The sequence below is a fragment of the Echinops telfairi genome, unplaced genomic scaffold, assembly GCF_000313985.2.
Source record: "Echinops telfairi isolate 266 unplaced genomic scaffold, ASM31398v2 ScPeMD7_70;HRSCAF=299, whole genome shotgun sequence".
In the NCBI taxonomy this organism is placed as follows: domain Eukaryota; kingdom Metazoa; phylum Chordata; class Mammalia; order Afrosoricida; family Tenrecidae; genus Echinops; species Echinops telfairi.
In genome coordinates this window covers 23,940,796-23,960,689 of record NW_022103968.1, presented here as the reverse complement: position 1 = coordinate 23,960,689, position 19,894 = coordinate 23,940,796, and the positions used below count along the sequence as shown (strand labels likewise).

At 47.5% G+C, this 19,894-nt stretch overlaps 1 protein-coding gene and 1 pseudogene across 1 annotated transcript in view; both read left to right on the top strand.

Moving 5' to 3' along the window:
- SORCS3 (sortilin related VPS10 domain containing receptor 3) overlaps window positions 1-19,894 on the top strand; it is a 689,619-nt gene that overhangs the window by 240,036 nt on the left and 429,689 nt on the right. The window lies entirely within an intron of this gene.
- On the top strand, window positions 9,403-11,272 carry LOC115869975 (annotated as a pseudogene).

Below are 19,894 nucleotides of genomic sequence, written 5' to 3'. Positions count from 1 at the left end.
CCACCACCACCTCCACCACCACCACCTCCACCACCTCCACCTTCACCTCCACCACCACCACTACCACCTCCACTTCATTGCTTTGCTCCCTTGCTGCTCTGTTTTGCTCCCTTTGTGTTTTACCCTGGTGTGTGTTGGGGGTGGGGGTAGGTGTCAGACCAGGCACAAATCCCACACTATGTCTCCAGTGCTGGCCCTTGTCGTACTTTGGATCAATGAAGGGATGTTATGTCTCCTGTGGGGCCCGCCCTCCAGTCCTCTCAGTGCCTTGGCTGCAGGAGTGTCATCCTGAGGGCATGGTGGATCCAGATGCGTCTCTCTGTCTCTCTCTCTCTCTCCCTCTTAGTTTGCTCCTGTGTGGTTTGCCTAGACCACTCTCCCTGGGTTGTATCTTCAATGCTGTCCTCTGTAGTATAATTTTCTGGGGAGGGGTCGACATAGCTGGGATTGGGGTTGGCCCCCCAGGCCTCTCTGTTAGTTCAATGCTTCCAGGCAGTCCAAGTCTTACATCCCCCTTAGTCCAAGACTTAGCATATTATTTCATGTGAAGGAAGGCACTTTGGAGAAAACTCATTCCGGGCTAGACCTGTGACTCTTCCAACCCAACCTATGATCTCGGATGGCACAGTCAAGAAGAGAGCAGAGGAGGGCCCTGTCTCTTTCCTTTCTGTAAGGGTTTTCTTTTCTTCTCTATTTAAAATCATTTTATTAGGGGCTCATACAACTCTTATCACAATCCATACATACATCAATTGTGTAAAGCACATTTGTACATTCATTGCCCTCATCATTCTCAAAACATTTGCTCTCACCTAAGCCCCTGCCATCAGCTCCTCATTTTCCCCTCCCTCCCCACTCCCCCTCCCTCATGAACCCTTGGTAATTTATAAATTATTATTTTGTCATATCTTGCCCTGTCCGACGTCTCCCTTCACCCACTTTTCTGTTGTCCGTCCCCCAGGGAGGAGGTTATATGTAGATCCTTGTAATTGGTTCCCCCTTTCCAACCCCCCGTCTCTCCACCCTCCCGTCTCTCCACCCTCCCGGTATCACCACTGTCACCACTGGTCCTGAAGGGATCACCCGTAAGGGTTTTCAGTGGACCCTGACTCCTCCTCAGTTCTCTTAAGAGCTCCTGGAGCATTTTTTTTTTAGTACAGATGCTTGCCTGTTCCTGAGGAAGCTTAATAGTGACCAGCACATGTTTACCTGTACACTCAAGAGTGACCTTGTAGTCAGGTTAAAAGCACACACTGTGGTGGTGCATTCTGCCTGAGTTTGCATCCCGATGTTGCCACTTCCAAGCTGTGGATGTTGGACGGTGAGTTCTCCGGACCAACTTCTTCATCAGGAACGTGCGGGTGGTGACACTACCCGCCTGACTGGACAGTGGATATGTAAAGTGTTTTGACCACAGCCTAGTTCAGAGTAAGTACACGCTCTGTGAGTCTTTACTTCAGTCCCTGGCAGGGTTGCTCTGCCCTGTCCTAATCCAGACTCTAAGGAGGTCCCAGGCTTGCCTAAAAATATCCCCTTGTTTCCCAGATAAAAGTCACAAGTTCCAATTGAGCTCCTCCGACGTGCTAGATATTGGCAGTAGAGTGAAGAGCAAACAGACATGCCTGCTTGTTTAGCTCTGACTCTCCAGGGTGGGACGGAGCCCTGGGGGTGCAATGAATGACGTGCTGGGCTACTAACTGAAAGGCGAGTGATTCAAATTCTTCAGTTGCTCTGCAGGATCTGTTTCCAGAAAGATGTCCAGTCTCAGAAACCCTTGAGGTCGTTACATTCTGCCCAGTAGGGTCACTCTGAGTTGGAATTGACTCCCCAGACGGCCGTTCTTCACGATGGAGGCAAACATTAGCCAAGTGCTCCCAGAAGAGGCACTTCCACAAGACAAGGACCTAAGCTAGAAGGAACATCCAGGAGGGCTTTCCCAGGAAAATGCCTTAGGCTGAGGCTGAAGGGTGAGGCAGAGTTAACCAGAAGCTGCAGGACTGGGGAAGAGAGGAAAGAGATTTCAGGCAGGTGTGTGCAACCCTCCCTTGGGCGCTTGCCTTATGCAAGTAAGCCAGCGTGTGAGGGATGAGTGCACCACAGAGACTTGAGAGGTAACAGGGACAAGCCCCGTGGAGTTTGGTCAGCCGTTTTAAAGCATGCTTGTTTTATCTGGAGATAGAAAAACCCATCGAATGACTTTGAGCAGGGAATTGGAAACCTTGGTGGCACAGAAGGTTTGGATTCAAACCAACCAACTCCTCTGCTGGTGAAAAAATGGGTCCGTTTGCTTCCATAAAGATTACAGCCTTGGGAACTACACAGGGAGTTAATACTCAGTTTCTATGAGTTGGAATCAATTCGATGGCAGTGGATTAAGCAGGGAAGAGCCATTATTCAATGAAGGTTTCGTGGACTTACTACTAGAATTTTGTATATTTTTGTTAATTTTTTTTAATACTGATTGTTTCTTCCTTGAGACTAAAACATTTTTTCTCTTGTTGCCCACTTGGAGTTCCTCATGTACATTTAATTTTTTTGTATTTTTAGCACATTGATCCAGTGGTGAGCTTTTTAAAAAGTATGTTGCATATATATTTTTTTGCTATAACATAAAAACTGAAAGCATGGTTGAAAGTGATGTCAAATATTGTATTTCAGTATCAAAGTTTTATTTTTCATAAAGGAGGCATTGTATATTTTCTAAATGACCCAACCTGCTCCTCTCTTTCATAAAAGCACATTTCTTCTTTGCTTCATAGGCTCTACCTTTCTGCAGCGGCAATTCCAGCCCTGGGACAGGGAATGCATGGGAAACATCAAGGAGCATGTGGTGACGTGTCTTTGGGCGGTCATCTGCCTGGCTTCTGTTCAGTTAGCTCAACTCATTCTCCTCCAAACCTTAGGCAGTCGGTTCGATTGTCCTGTTCCATTTGGTGGAAGGGGCACTGGGATTTGAAGATGAGTAGCTGTTGGAGATCTCCCAGATGAGTTGGGGCTCTTCGTCCAGATGAGACAACCCATAATGCACTCATCTCTGTGGTCTTTCTCAGCTGGATGCTTTGCTTGGTCACTGCCTCGTGCTGACTTCCACCCCAGGACTTCAGAATGGTATTCGCTTTCCTGAGAGAAATGAGGAACTTCCCAGCGAGAGGAATGCTTCCATCGAGCCAGGCATCTTCCTCGCTTTCCAGCATCTTTTCCTTGACCTGTGCCATTTTTTATTCTGGACTGCCTTGTTCTTTCCTCTTATTTTTTAGGACCCAGCAGAAGGTGTTTTACTATTTTCAGGAGTTTGTCTTGAGCACCCTCCTCAGCAAGCACCCTTTCGCTTCTTTCTGTTGTTCTCACCCACTCCTCTGGTTGACCGGGCCCAGCTTCTGAAGGCCATCCCCAGCAGCTGGAGGGATGTGTTGACTGTGGGTAGCAAGAGGAGTGAGGAGCCATGTCACTCCCTTGGGTCTTGGTCCTGGCTGGACTAGCAGACTGGGCTCCTGCGGGGACAGCTTGGGAGTATCAGCAATGGCTCCCAGGAAGAGGAAGCCTATGCAGGGTGGTTGGGAATATGGAAACTGGAGGGAGACAGTGTATGTGCGAAGAGAGATTCAAATGGCCCCCAAAGTCAGGAAGCTTCTTCTGCACACTTGGTTCGTGGTGTTCCTTTGGATTCTGTCACCAGCGGTGGAGTGACACTGTTCCCGTCTTGTTGGCATGTCCTCTGTCACTGCTTGATTGCATAGGACGCTATAAATGGGGAGTCTGGAGTGACAGTGTGTGTGGGAAGCCAGCCAGTTGATAGCTGAGAATGGCACACGCAGAATGCCACAGCTATCAACATTCCCTGACTGTTTGGAAGCAGTTGCCAGATTGCTTATCGGGTTGACAAAGGGACAGTTCCCAGAGATCAGGGTATAAGTGGGGGCAATATGTGCTTTGGGGCAGTAATGATCATTGCGACCTCGTATCCCATGGCGACTGTGTGCCCAGAAAGGGCGCTTTCATGTATTCTCTCTAACCTAACTTCCTAACGGTGCGATATTTAGAGGAGGACGTAGCCTGGGAGGAGCAGCCCAGGATGCAGCCTTCGTAGAGGGGTGCTGGGTAGCTTTGGTATCATGCTGAGGTTGTCCTCATTGCTAGATGTTTACACGAGAGTTGAGATGCAAACCAAAATGAACAAACAATATATATGAAACTCATAAAAGGTTGCTCTCCACTGGGAACTCAGGGGAGTAGGGAGAGCTTGGAGCATCCTCAGAGGCCGCTCTTCAGAAGCTGTTGATGCGAGGTTGCTGGGCAGAGGGCCACGGAAGGGAGGCAGCACATGTGTTAAGAGAGATGGAGACGATGAAAGAATTCAGTTGGGCTCCCACTCACTCTCCTATTACAGCCACCGTGCCCTCACCACTCCAAAGAGGAGATCACCCCTGGGGTTCCTGGGTGGGTCAGGGCACCTAAAGGATCTGTCTCAGGAAGCCTTACTGAGCTTTGTGTCCTCGCTGGCTGCTAACCACCAGGCTGGAAGTTCCCACCCACCATCCACTCGGAGGGAGGAAGATGAGGCTGACTTCTCCTGTCACAATTTATAGCCCCAGAGAGCCTACAGAGCATTGAGCAGCAGTGCGCCGAGTCAGGATGGACTCTGAGGTGGGCCTGTTCATTGGCATCGCTTCCATTTGGCATTGACAACTCTTTCTTTGGATCAAACCCCTCTCTGTTCTCAATCCCTTCATGACTCTGCCCACGCCTTCCAGAGCAATTCACACCCGCTGTGACAGTGGGACCTGTCTTCAGGCTCCAGGCAGGCTGGCCAGGGGGTCTCGCTGGGTGATGCTGTCTTTCCTGCTGGGACCTTCTTGGGCTATGATGGGCAGTGTCAGACAGTGGGTGTGAGATGCGCGTGCTCCCAGTGCTGACACATCAGGGGTGTCACGAGGGCTCTTATTATGGTGGTTGTCAGTGCCCAGTGCCAGAGCCTCAGTGATTTGGGCGAATAGGCCAAGTTTATATAGACCCACAAGGACAAATTAATCCAAACAGTGGGGGAATGATGCTTGTGACCCAGTCACCAAAGTCAACTGGCATTCTTTCAGTCTCTCTAAAACAAACCAGGCATTTTGCTGCCTTGGGACTTCACACTTATCTGGAATATTCTTCTCCTTCTCCCTATCATCCCATGCCATTGTATCTTCCCACTTATCTTTAACTTCTTTATCTAAGTACTCACTAAATGACCTTCCCATGCTGGCATCTCTGATTCCCTTGTTGAGCACGTGTGGTATAACTGACAGTCCTTTTATTGTATCTTCTATATAGGGCTTATTTTATTTACTTACCAACTTACATGTACCCACTTACTCACTTATCCTTCCTGCTGCTGTTCCACCTTCCCTGGTAACATGAACCCATTAAGAACAGACTGCTGATTGGCGAATACTTGGCACACACCAGGCACCGTGTGCTGGGAGGTAGAAAGGAAAGAGGGAGGAAAGAAAAGGAGGCAGGGAAGCAAGAAGCCACACAGAAGACAGGGCGGCCTGCCGGTGTGAGATTCCCAAGGCACTGCGTGACAAATCTTGAAGTGAATGTAAACCCTCTCACAGCACTGGTGGATATGTGCCATTGTGCCCGTCCTACCGATTTTAGGGATGGCAACATTGATGCTCAGAGGAGAAAACATGGGTTGCTGAGTGCCACATGATTAGGGAGAGGAGTCCATCCACCCAGCGCCACTGTCAGCACACTTAGAAATACATAAATGTCCACCACGAGAAGGTCTTGAGAGTCTAACACTGACAGACTTGTGGCTACTACACCTTTTCATTTGGAGGAAGACTAGAGGAAGTATGGAATTCAAAACCACGAAGGCAATCAAATGCTGGACTTCCATCCAGGTCAGGAGTTTGTGAAGGAAGAAAGCCTTTCTTCCAAGAGGGACCTTGAAGGAACGTGGCTTTTTCTTTTCTTTAAATTGCTGGTACAAGCTGAGTACAACGTACTGGGCAAAGACAGTCAGGTTTGCTTCAAACAAACTACAGGGTCATGTGTAAGATGGGGTGGAGAGTGCAGGCCTTCTTTTTTTTTTGCCTCTTTGGCAAGGTCAGGCTTCAGGCACAGAGGCTGACTGTTTGTGGAGCCTCTGCCCTTGGCTTCCACTTCTTTGGGCGTGGGAGCTGCGTGGCTGGATTAGAGCAGCGTCCTACTCATGGCCCACATTCATCAGCCTGTGGTTGGCATGTCCGATGTGTTAGCCCTGAAATTTGAAACAGGAAAGAGAAAGGACACACACTTGCTACGGTTTAAGAAATGCACCAAACTGTTGGGGGGGAAACTGAAGAGGGAAAAGTGATGTAATCTGGGCAGTTCCATCTGGAAGAGTGAACTGAAGTTTGACTGACCTTTCTCATGGAGGTGTTTGGACGGCACAGCTGCGAGTAAGCAGCCATCCACACAGACTGAGGCCAGGGAGATAGGGCTTCCTGGAACACATGGAATACTAGAATAGAGAAGTGGTAGTATGGGCAATTTGAAAAAGATAGATAACTCTATTCCTAAAAAATAATAATAATTTTCTAATCATGTTGAATACTCTCAAAAGACTAGAATGACTGGAACCATTCATCCAGGAACTCCTTAAAGTGGCCGGATCTGGGAATGATGAGTCAGGACTGCCAATAACCTGTGTTTGTACTTGGAGTACTGAAAACGAAAGAAGATGTAAAGAATTTGTTGGGACATAGGCATGAGCAGGAAGAATGTCGGAGCTTGGAGAAACTAGAGGTTGAATCTGGGATGCCTGAATTGTAGTGGTAAAATCATGACCCAGTATATCGTGTCTTTCACCTTCATGTTGATTTCCTCCTCTCTGAAATTGGAGCCACGTGTATTTCAGAGGATTTAACTGAAACTATGTTCAAGTGCCCGTTAGGTTGTTAGGGCTCACGGAGTTGGTTCTGACCCAGTGTATCCAGACGGAACCAGTGCCATAGGTCCAAGCTCAGAACTTGGATGCTGCAGAAGAGCTTTGGGACACAGACTTCTGAGTTGGTCAAGAAAAAAATCAGAACATAAGCACATGGGCCACCTTTTCCAAAGCTTGAGAGATAAAACGAACACCACCTAGGTGGAGGGGTCGTGGATATGCGCTGGACGGTGCTCACATGGTCAGCAGTTCGAAACCACCAGCAGCGCTGAGAGAGAAGGATTGGGGTTTCTACTCCCGTAAACAGTTACCGTCTCAGAAACCCATGGCGGTTGTCACGCTGAGTCAGTGTGGTCTCCGTGGCAATGGGGCATGAGGAGCACTGAGGAGAGGCGGGGACGGGCTAGACAGACCATGTCCCTGACATCATGGAGTGGACATTGTAGTCAGAGGAAGTAGCTAAAGAAAAGAAACAGGTTAAGAAGAGAATGTGTAAATGCACAGGCTGATGTGATCCACACAAAGTGGCTATGGGGAGAGTGACCAGGAGTGTTCTTACCAAAAGTCTGGACCAGGCTTAAGGGGAGGCTGATGGGGCACCGGGCCCAAGGTTTAGGGAGACACTCACTCCCAGAGTCTTTCAAGGGCCTCCCTTAATTTTGTGCCTTGGCTTGTCTCATCTCGTCCCCACCGTGCTTGGGGGGTGACATTTGAGTTGGGACCTAAAAGATAATGAAGAGACAAGCCTTCAAAGAGACTCTTCATCATCAACACAAGACAGCAAAGAAGATGGCATGTGTGGATCCAGGGGCTCATTGTGATGTGGTGCAAAGACACCTGGGTAAATCCTGGAATTGATGAAATTGACCCATCAATGTTAAAGACCCCTTTTAAGTGGATCATTTTCTCCCTTTTACACAGCCATCAAATGCAGCACTAATGAAGGGTGGTATTCATCTTGTTTTACAACCACGAGCTTTTCGGGATTCATTAGCGTGCTGGAATCTGACTGCGTGGTTCTTAAAAACATGGCCCCCTCCCTGGCTTTATACTTTCCCACAGGATTGGATTTAATTCAAAAGAGCTTGAGGGCTCTGTTTGGGTTGCCCTGTTCGTATTTTACTCCAACTTCAGGGGGCTGGTCTCTGGCTGAGAGGGACTTTCTCAGCCGCCTTCTCTGGGAAATGCTGCTCTATAAATAGCGTGTGCGGCAATGGACTATTCATTCAAAGCACATCATTGGTACGCACATATTTCCATGAGAAATCCCACATTGCTGGGTTCCAAAATTCCAAGCAAAGTTCTAACTTCTGAGCATCGCATTGTTTGTCAGGTAATTTTTTTAGGGAGAGTTCTCCCCAGAGTCTTGCATGACAACAAACTGGGTTGCCCTTGGGTTGTCCACCCCCTGAGCGCCGTGGGCTTTGTCAAGGGAGAGCACTGGTATCTTTCACGTCCGGATGATTCGGGTGCACCGTCGCTGCATGCACTGCAGAGCCATGACCTGCCACTTCAGGCTACCTCGCCTCGGCCCTTAGTAGCTGCGGCAAGCTGTTTGCCATGGCTCCACGTCTGTTTTCTTCATCTGCAAAAGAAGCATGCATCTGGGGCCTACCCCATGGGGTTGGGGTAAAAAGTAATGAACTGGTGTCTTGGAATTTGTGGGACAATGTCTGAGGGCTCATAGGAGCTTAGAAATGTAAGCTCTTATGATGAGTAGTAATCATATTTCTACTCTCAAACTGATGACTACTGTGTCCATTATGCATTCTATTTATCATGCAGCGAAGACTTTGGTGTCCAAAAGCATTTGTTTCTATCAATTATATGTGTTTTTCCATAAAACACCATTGTTTCCAATACTGTGGTCCGACCTGACTTCTTTCAATGCTCAGGGTAGAGAAACACTGAGTCACCTTTAATAAGTGGCAAATGAAAGGATTCATTCATTTATCCAAGCTTTTATTCAATGGATATTAATTGGACCTCACCAGGTGCCACCCTTGATGAAATTCTGTCGTCACCCTGAGTTGACTCGACAGTAAATAACAAAGGACAACAATGTGATAGATCATTGTTAGGATTAACAGAGGTTTTTGTTCTTGTCAAAAAAAAAATTATTGTAGTTACCGAGCTTCCGTTGAAAGTGATGGTATGATTTGAGGATGGGTCAGGGTGGTGGTTGAGTATAATTCATGCCATTGAATGGTACATGTGAAGATTGTTGAAGTATCTATCAGATATTTGGTTATAGACATTTGCCACAAGAAAAAAGCAAAACTACTGTCAATACTTCCAAGAAAGGGGGCCCCTCACACAGCCCTCAGCGACTAGCACCCCAGTGAGAAGGAAGGTTTTGAGAGAGACTTTGGAGGAAGCTCTGGGGATTGGGTCAGGTGGCCTTGAGCCTGCGGTCAGCACAGGGCATAGAGCAAGTAACTGGAAGGGCAGAGGCCTGGGTGACTGGGTGAGTAGGGTTCACCATGGGGAGGGACAGGCTGGCCATGGTGAAGGTAGCACATTCCTTGTGTGTTGAAAGTGGCCTCCTGGATCTTATCCTGAAAGTCCGTGAGTGGTAGAAACAGTTGGCTCTCAGCTGCTGACCTGAAAGCTGGTGGTGCAGATTCATCCAACAGTGCTGCCAAAGAAATACCTGGCTATTTGCGTCATTAAAGCCAATAGCTGGGGGCCCTTTGTGCAGCAGTTCCACTGTGTGGTCCACGCGGATCGCCATGCGTCGTCGCTGCAGACTTGAGGGCGGCTCCTTTGTTTCGGGGGCCTTATTCCTGGCCGGAGGTGGATGGGATTGGCCGATCCCATGCTTCTTTGTCTTCTTTCTTCTCACTTGTTGGATGAAATGTCCTGATGAGCCTGCCACTTGGGAAGCCCTCTGGTTCTGTTATCAGCCAGTGTGTCCATGGCACGCTCTTTATAAGGGGACTCTGAGGGGTTCGGGCTGCAGGCTCTGGAGGAGCGTACAGACTGGAGAACACAGCTTGTTTAGAGCCAGGACCACCACCTGGCATGCTCATGAGGATGGTGGGTGCAGAAGGGTCCTCAAGTGCTGAAGGCCAAACCCCGAACTCACTGCCACCGAGCTGGCTCTGACTCACGGAGACCCTAGAGGGAAGGTCAGAATTGCCCTCTGGGGTTTCTGAGACTTAAAATCTATATGGGACTAGACAGCGTTATTTTTTCTCCAGTGAGTGCTTAAGGCTATGACTAATCAGAGAAATAGGTCAGTCCTGGTCAGCAGATAACAGTAAGAAGATATCAAACCAACCAATAAACGAAAAACTCTAAGGCCATTGCCTATGAGTGAATTCAGACCCATAGAAACCCTACACAGGATTTCCAAGACTGCAAATCTTTCAAGGAGCATAGAGCCTCATCTTTCTCCCATAGAGCAGCTGGTGGTTTTGAACCACTGACCCTGAGGTTAACAGCTCACTACATCACCAAGGGGTAGTGCTTATGCTGTAGCACCATATATTTATTGATTGACTACTGTGTGCCTCACACTCTTCTAAACATTGCACATCGCTTCTTCTTGAGTCCGATTCTTTGTGTTGCCTTGAAGGCATCCCCAGGGAAGCCTGCTTTGGGATTGGTCCTGTGCCCTGGTTCCGTTGGTGGCAGCCATCGTGTTCATCAGCTTTGGAGTGGTGGCCGTATTCTGTTGTGCCATAGTCGATGGAACCGAGGCCACTCACCACCAGAAGATGCCAATTTTACTCCAGCGGCATAGGATATTTATATGACATCTGTCTGACAGAGGTCACCTGCCACTCCTTGAATGGCCCCTGCCAGCTGAAGGTGAAGAGCAACACCTGCTACTGCTGTGACCTGGACAACTGCGAAAACACCGAGCACTCCACGAGCTACTACGAGTTCGTTGGTGTGAGCGGCTGCCAGGATGTGGTCCACCTCTACCGGCTGCTGTGGACGTCGACGGTGCTGAACATCATCGGCCTGTACCTGGGCATTGTCACGGCTGCAGTCCTGGGGGCCTTCAAGGACATGGTCCCTCTGTCCTCATTGGCCTATGGCTCCTCCTCGCTGCCTCAGATCCTCTACAATCCCGCTCAGCAGATCCTGGCCTACACAGGCTTCTGCCCATCGCCAGCCTCCGTGCCCACCTGCTCGCCCTACCCTTTGCCTCTTCAGCCCTCCGGCAACTTCCCAGTCTTGTCTTCCACTGACCTCTCTCTCTCTGACGACACGCAGCCTCCGTCTCGGGCCAGCTCCACCTCCAGGCGTCCTCCCAATGCCCCACCACTCTATACACCAACCTTCTTCCTCCCGGGGGAGAAACCGCCCCTTACGCTCCATGACACAGAGGTGGTCAGTTGAAAAACAAAAACATGGTTGCTTTGTTTTAAACAAACACACACCTTCTAGAAACCCTACTTCTTTGGCCAACTGCCTAGCGGTAAGCCAGGAGAAGCCCTGCAGGAACCTGCACCTCCTTTCGTCTGGTCACATCCCCTCCACGGAGGCCCAGAGCAAGCAAGGGGGACCCAGTGCTGCCCTGGGCCTGGGCGAAGGCTCCTCTCCCATGTCCACCACTCCCAGGTGGAGAAAGGCAGCAGGGACAAGAGGGGTGGGTGTGGGCAACCAGAAATGTCTGCCTCTACAGAAGTGACACCCTCCTTTGTATAGAAAGCATGTGCTTCCGTTTTCGTAAACAGACACCAAATATTGCTGGAAATGTTAACGTGGAGCCTCCTTGTTTGAGAGAGGTGTTCTGGTATCTGTGTGTACACACACATGCAGACACACACGTCTGAGTTCCCTACCAGCCTCTCCTTAGAGAATGAATCATTATTTTCAAAAGAAATAACGGTCCAGGGTGCTCCCACGTGAGGTTTGTTTTTTAAGGAAATATGCTCCACAAGAAGAAAAAAAAAAGAACATTGCACATGTAGTAAGTAAAGTCTCACAACAGTCCAACCAATGAGGTGGCGATGGTTACTTTCCCCATTTTCACAGGCGAGGAAATTGAGGCAAAGAGAAGGCTTCACAGAGAGTCTCACTATAAATTAAGCCTTGAGGGATGGCTAGGATTTGATTATGCAAAGAGGAAGGATGGGCCTTTTCAGGAAAGAGAGGGGAGACATGGCGCATCAGTGGTGCCTGGTTGAGGAAACTAGAGATGCGAACTGGTTGTGAGAGCAGGGCGGGGTTCTGCCCAGAGTCCCACTGCTTTAGAAATCTTAAGCCCCTGGCTCTCAGGCCCTCTGTGAGCACCAGCACTGCGCCTTTGGCAATCCAGGTGGACCCTCCAATGCAAATTGCCAGCAAGATAAATGAGGATTGGCAGCTGTACTTAATTATGCAGCCTTCTGCAACGTGTCTACCACAGACATTTTTCTTACGGAGAGTAATTATTCTTAGCGTGCCCATCTGAGTGAGATTATGCTTTGGTAATTGGTTTTGAATCCTCGATCCATTTTTATTTGAGCCGCCTTGCTGTAATCCTTTCTATCAATGTTTGCGCATGGAGTCTGGGCTGTGCCTGTCCCTGAGGCGGAGCTTAAAGGTGACCTTGCTGCTGACCTTCCTGGAACTGTGCTGAGTTGAGGGCAGGGAGCTCCTTGAGGGGTGCGCAGAGCTTGGACTGTGGGGTCTGCCTGCCTAGTATCTCAAACCCTGCTGAGAAGCCTTGTTGTACCCCTTGGCACGCCATTTCCGATTGGAGGCTTTCCCTGTGGGAGCACACCTGTACTCTGAGCCAGGGAGTGACTTGCACCCCATCCCACACTCTCACCCCCACCATTCCCAGAGCAGCCCGATGCTCCCCACTTGGTTGAACAAAGCACACAGAGTTGGCATCCTAGTCAACCAAATCTCTAAGCCTCTAGGCACAACTTGGCAATCTACATATAGTCCCGCTTGACGCACAAAGGTTATAAATTACTATGCGAACTGTGTGTCATGACGATTGGGAGGGTGCTTTTAAATCATGTTAATGTATAAGTGGCAGGCATCTTCGCCAACCTGGACTGAACTCTGGCACCAACTCCCGAGTGACCCTTGACAGGCTGATTTTCCTTCCTGAACTTGGATTCCTTTGTCAGGAAAATTAAAGAGGAGTGTGATGGTAATCTGATGAAGTATTTCTGAGAATCTGTGTAGACATTGGTGTCTTTGACCCAAGAGGAAACTAGAAGGCTCATTCTCAAGTTGCAGATGGCCTGAGCCAATCCTGGTAGAATGCCAGCTCCTTTGGAGATTCTGACAAGGGAACTGGACCTCGGACTCATTTTTTTTTTGAGGGGGGCTCTCAAGAGATCCTAATGTAGATGATCCCCACTCCATAATGTGACACTCCCACAGTAGGGTATGAATAAGAGGGGAGTGAAGGAGTTGTCCCTACAATGTCACCTCTTCTGGGGATGGATGTCTGGATTGCTGATGAGCTTCTAGTCCTTAGCTCTGTCTCCTCATGTGTGCTGCATGCACTTGGCCAAAAGTACCCACACTCTTCTGCTCCCATGCACCATTACAAACAATATGGGTTGAAAAGTTTGTTTTCTGAAAAGCACAATATGCCGGAGTCTTGGCAGAAGGAAAATTGTGTTACGCACTGCGAGCCTCATCATTTGCCAGGCGTGAAAGCGTATGGCCAGCAGGACTGATATTCCATTTGCCGAGCATGATTTGTCATCACGCGCACACACACGTTCTTGAGTATGCTCCCACACAGCAAATGTATTAAGGAAAAGAGCCAAGAAAGATGGGAAGATTTCCTGCCCTCTTTGCAACAGAGATCAGGGAACACAAACGTGTCCGTTGTTTTCACAAGAAGGGCTTTTGCTTTCCTAACTAGCAGAAGATAGAACGTCGGCAAGGACTTCTGATGCCCTGCAGAAGGCCCAGAAGGGTGCAGAGGGCTGGCTTTCACGATCCTGCACCCACTTAGCCTCAGTGGGCTCAGCCCTCCTGGGTCTTTGCTGGTCCTTACCTGTTGACCAGATCCCTCCTTTCTGGGGGTTCATTCGCTCCTCAGCGGACTTGGCCGCTCTCTAACCCTTGGAACGTGCTGGCTTCTTGGGAAGTGGGACCCAGTTAGAGAAGCATCGCAGAGACAGTCGACAGCCCTTTGGCTTTCAGCAGACTTTCTTCAAAAGTACTGTTCCACCTACTCAGAAGGAAAGTGTGCGAGAAGGTAATTTCCTCCTCCTTGTTTCCAGCAGGCTGCAATGGCCTTTGGGGGGGTAGAGTCCCAACATTCTCTTTTGGATGCAACCGTCAGGCAATCACCTTGTGAAGATGCACACTCCCTCATTTTTATTATAATCGTGGCATAGCTTTAATTTGCCTGGCATAATGCACTTAATCCATAATTATAAAATATGCAGCTAGCCCTTGGCCTCATTCTGCTCTCCCACCACAAAGGCAGCTTGTTTTTTTTTTTATTAATTTAACATTATATAAGCTAACAGATTGCCATAAAGGAAAACAGAATTTCTCAACCAGTTCAGCTAATAGCTGTGTTTCAACAAAGGGCCCTGTGGTACGTGTTGAACAATAACTACCTCTCTCCAGCAGCACTTGCCATTTTTAATTGAATTTCTATCCCATGGATATCGTGTTGGAACTATTCATCTGCTCCACTAAGTCTTCTGATATTAAACAAGTTCTTCCAGGTTATTATTGTAATACAAATACCGTTAGACAGTTGATTTGCATTAAAAATTCACTGCTATCTTCAGGGCGAACACAGAGAAGGAAGCTGATCCTGAACATGGCCAAGCAAAGAAATCACATTAATAGGGGTGAAAATGGAGTGTGCTTATCTTGTTTGCTCCCTTCACACCCGCCCCCTTCTTTGTTTGAGTGAGAGGACTTGGTCATGCTGACAAGCTGTGATACACGGCAAGGAACTGGGCATCCTCGGAGCTTCCTGGGCTTGGCTTTTAATATCTGCGGCTCAGATCTGCAGGCAAGAGGCACACACATCCAGTTGGGCGTTTTCCCTTCGCTATCTTGTCAGCAGCACAAGGACTATCTGCTGCCGAGAGCGCTTCTTAAGCATTTTAACAAACCTGGTACCTTTCCAGAATTCATCATCTAGAATTCATGACGTTAGTGACTCTTCGCTTGAATCTCAGCCTGTTAAAATGATGGCCCCTCTGAAGGTTCCTAAAAGATAGTCTTTCTTATAAGTGAAGCCAACCTAATTTTATATTTTGAGAGGGGTAACCTTAAGAATGGCTACAGTGAGGGGGCTTCAAAAGTTTGTGGAAATTCTATTATCTTTTCATTATACTTGTCCATTAACGTTTTGAAGGCCTATCATGTGTTCTAGCTCCTCGAAGGTGTGGCTTTGGAGGGCAACGACTACTCTGCTTCCTGTGATCTTCTGAAGTCTAACTAAACTCGAGTAGACCTTGTCATGTCCCTGGCTGATAGCTCTCGCCACCATCATGCCCTTCGAGAGTCTCCTTGACGACTTCTCCGTCCGTAACAGAAAGCACCTGTGAAGATGCTGGGCTCACAGTCTGCAGCTCTCTTCTATCGCCACCAGTCAGGGTCATCAAATCTTGGTTCTCCGGGTCATTTGGAACTGCTTTACCTATAACTTTAACCCGGAACCACCTTTTCTTGCTCCATTTTGTCTCATCCCCCTGTATCGCCTGAATGTGTGCTTTTGTTTGTTGTACCGCATGATAACTTCCAGTTTTTCCACTTCTCCCTACCCTACAGTCTTCTTGATAAGACCCTGTGCAACATGTTGACAGGCAGATGTTTTGTTTTATGTGCACTAAACACACAAACACAGTTTCTTGAAACCAAAAATGAAAGGGAGGAAGGGAGGCGGGGGAGGAAAAGAAACAGACAAATAAGGAAAGAAGATGGTTGGTTCTCCAGAGACAGGAACGATACCTTCTGTATATACAATGCTTTACTTTGAACAGATGATCAATGGATTTTTGTCAAAAGTTAGACCTTTCCAAGTCAATACTGTTTGGTTATTTAAGAAAGTATTGTTGTTGCTGCGTGCTGTTGATTCCGTTTTAGACTTGTAGCTGCCCCAGGGGACAGATCAGAGCTGATTCCAGGCTTTACTGTTTATGGCTGTAGAGTGGCAGGTCTTTGTTCCATTGAGTTGCGTGGTGGGTTTGAACCACCAGCCAACCTTTTGACTCACAGCTAAGTACTTCCAGGACTTCGTCAATAAACCTGACTTTTATCTTGGGCTGTTAACTGGATCCAGGATTCCACCTTGCTCCTGACTTTCATCATTATGTATTACATGAACAGTTCACCTTGAGTTGAAGCTCTGGTGCTGCCATTCCATATCTGTGTGGACTTGGGTAAGTTGCCCCTCCTCCTAGCTTCTGTTCCTCCGTCTACCAAATGGGGAATCGTAGTAATAGGGTCCTCCTTATGAAGTAACTGTGATAACTCATGTTTGTGCCGTGGTCAGCACAGTGGTTGGAATTTAAGAACCTCAACTCTTTAAAAAGCTGTCAGTTATGATGATTGCTTAGGCAACCTGCTAAAGTCTCAAACTAGTGTTGGTTTCAAATGAACTTCTGACATTTTAGATGCAGTTCCACAGCGCTGAAAACAGTTGAGTCTATAAATTGTGGTGGAAGCCCAGCTGCTCTAATGAAATTCCTAGTTAGTTATTGCTGCTGGCCTGCCCATGTCTATGGAAAAATAGATGGTTGCACCGGCTCAACGGTGCATATTATAAATGTTTCCAAATTGTCAAACCTGCACGCTTGTCTGAGTGAATAAGTGCTAGGCTGATGGTCAATGCAAAGCTTTAAAATGGATATGATTATTTGTGTTTTTTAAACTCTGGACACTGTAACATTGGTGGGGAAGCCTTAGAATGGCTAACTAGATTCACAGAAATGAAGGGAAGTGGCTGTGCTTCATATCACACTGCCAAACATCAGCCCATGGCTTTCCAGCGTTTCTTTGGAGGTTTATGAACCACATCATCTCTCTTCAGTCACTCTTACACCGTACCCCAAACCCCGTGCCGTTGAGTAGATTCTGCCTCCTAGCGACCTGACCCGATGTGATTTCTGAGGCTAAAGATCTTCATGGAAGTCGACTGTCTTATCTTTCTACCCCTGGGAGCAGTTGCTGGGATCCAACCCTCCGCCTTTCGATAAATAACCAGGTGCTTTACCCACAGCATCACCAGGGTTCCATAAATTGAAAATGCTACTGAGTAGCAAATAATATCTCTCACTTGGCATGACTGTTGGGTCTTCCGACTGTGGGGAAAACCCTAAAGCACACGAGCATGAGAAGGATGGCTGTGCACATCCCAGGTCACCAAGGACAGAAATGCTTGGTAAAGTGGAGGGGCCACGAAAACCAGGAAACCCCTCTACAGGCTGGATTGACAGAGCAGCCGCAAGGATGGGCTCAAACATAAGACTAATTGTGAGGCTGGCACGGGGCTGGTCAGGGTTTGGTTTTGTTGCGCATGGGGCCCTATGAGTGGGCACCTTCCATCAACAGGGATGATAGACTTCCCTGAAAGTGAAATACCGGTCCATTCTAAGGCCAGTGATTGTCTCTTATTGTGACCACTTTGTGTGGGTTAAATGCATCATCAACTGCTAATGATTTGCCGTGATTTTTTCCTGGCTGCTAGAGGGGGATGCTTATTTACATACTGCTAATCTGATTTGGGGCGGGGGGTGGGGGGTGCCTTTTCTTTCAGCTACTTAGCTAACTTAATCAGAGTCCAAGATGTGTCATAGTTATGTACCCTTTAAATTAACCCGTAGAAGAATAGAGATGGTATTGTGCTTATTTGTTTCCATGGACAAAATACCAGAGACCCTAAAATATCTTCCTTACAATGTCTCTCAGTGCAACCACTGATTTACTCTCCTGATGTAGCCAGAAGATTGGCAGTTCTGGACCCACTCTGGAACACATGGGATGGAAAAACGGCTGATTTGCCTTCCTAGAGAATTTAGCCCACAAAACTCTATGGAGCAAAACTACTCCCAAGCACTTAGGGCCGGCGTAAATTAGAATCAACTCCCTGGCAAAAGGCTTACGATATAAAAGAACTGGAAGTTCGAAGGTTCGCAGAGTTGCTCGCGGCCTTTACGCTCCTGGAAGGTACAATGGAGGCCGTGCCCTCATCCAGGGACCCCCGTAGCTCTTCACAGGGGGCATCTCCAGGTCTCCCTGTTCTAATCAGAACACCTAGTCTTCCTCAATCGTTATTTCCACAAGAAGGAAGCTTCCCTGATGACAGGTTTGCCCTGAAATGCTTAGAATGTCTCTTGCCCCTACTTTTCTTTGCCTTTTCTCTTGCTTTGTCTTTCTAGTCTAGTCCTGGTTCCTTTAAACAAAAAGTGGTCTATGTGACATTGGACAAAAGTCATTACCCCTCAGAACCCCTTTCCTAATCTGTCCAATAGGTATAATAAGAATATCGCTGAAAGGATTAAATAAGCCAGCCTCCTTTATTTATTTAAAAATTTTTATTTTTAAATCATTTTATTGGGGGCTCTTATACATAGATCAATTGTTTCAAGTATATTTGTACATATGTTGCCATCATCATTTCCAAAACGTTTTCTACTTGAGCCCCTTGAAAGTCTTTTTAAAAAAAATCATTTTATTAGGGGCTCGTACTTTCAAAATACATCTGTCCATTCATTGTGTCAAGCACATTTGTTGTCATTATTATTTTCAAAACATTTTCTTTCTACTTGAACCCTTGGTATCAGCTCCTCATTTCCCCCCTCCTTTCTCTACCTTCCCTCCCTCACGAACCCTTGATAATTTAGAAATTATTATTAATTTTTCATGTCTTAAACTGACCGATGTCTCCCTTCACCCACTTTTCTATTGTCTATCCCCCAGGGAAGGGGCTTATATGTAGGTCATTGTGATCAGTTCCCCCTTTCTCCCCCCACTTTCCCCTTCCCCTCCTGGTATCGCTACTCTCTTTATTGGTCCTGAGGGGTTTACCTGTCCTGGATTCCCTGTGTTTCCAGCTCTTATCTGTACCCGTGTACATGCTCTGGTCTAGCCAGAGATTTGTAAGATAGAATTGGGATCATGATAGTGGAAGGTGGCGGGGAGGAAGCATGAAAGAACTAGAGGAAAGTTGTATTTCTCATCGGTGCAATACTGCACCCTGACTAGCTCGTCTCTTCTTTGTGAGCCTTCTATAAGGGGGTGTCCAGTTGTCTGCCGATGGGCTTTGGCTCTCTATTCTGCACTCCCCCTCATTCACATTGATGTGATGTTTTTGTTCTGGGTCTTTGATGTCACCTGCCTCCTTTAGAGTGTTGTTGTTGCTAGGTGCTGTTGCGTGTGCTCCAATTCACTGCCACCCTGTGTCCAACAGAAGGAAATGCCACACCATTCTGTGCCATCCTTACAATCGTTCTCATGTTTGAACTCGTTGTATCCCCAAGATTCAGTCATCTGACTGAGAGCCTTCCTCTTTTCGCTGCCTCTCCTCTTTACCCACCAACCATGATGTCCTTCTCCAAGGACTGGTCTCTCCTGATAACACGTCCAAAGTATAGGAGACAAAGTCTCACCATTCTTGCCTCTAAAGAACATCATACTTCTTCCAAGACAGGTCTGTTTGTTCTTTCGACAGTCAATGGGACAGTCACTATTTTTAGCCAATGTCACAAATCAAATGTATCGATTTTTTTGGTCTTCCTTATTCAGTGTCCAACTTTCACATGTATACGAGGTACTTGAAAATGGCTTGGTACCCTTAAAAGAGTGCCCACTAAATATCTTACCCACTACTATGGATGTAGCTCATCATGATTACCATGAGAGTTGTGTGTGATGTTGGGTGCCCTTGGGTCAGCATCGACTCATAGCAACCCTATTTACAGCAGGAAACATATGGCTCAGCCCTACACCATTCTCACAATTACGATTGCACCCTTTGTTTCACCCACAGCGTCAACCCATCTCGGTGAAGGTTTTTCTCTTCTTTGCTGACCC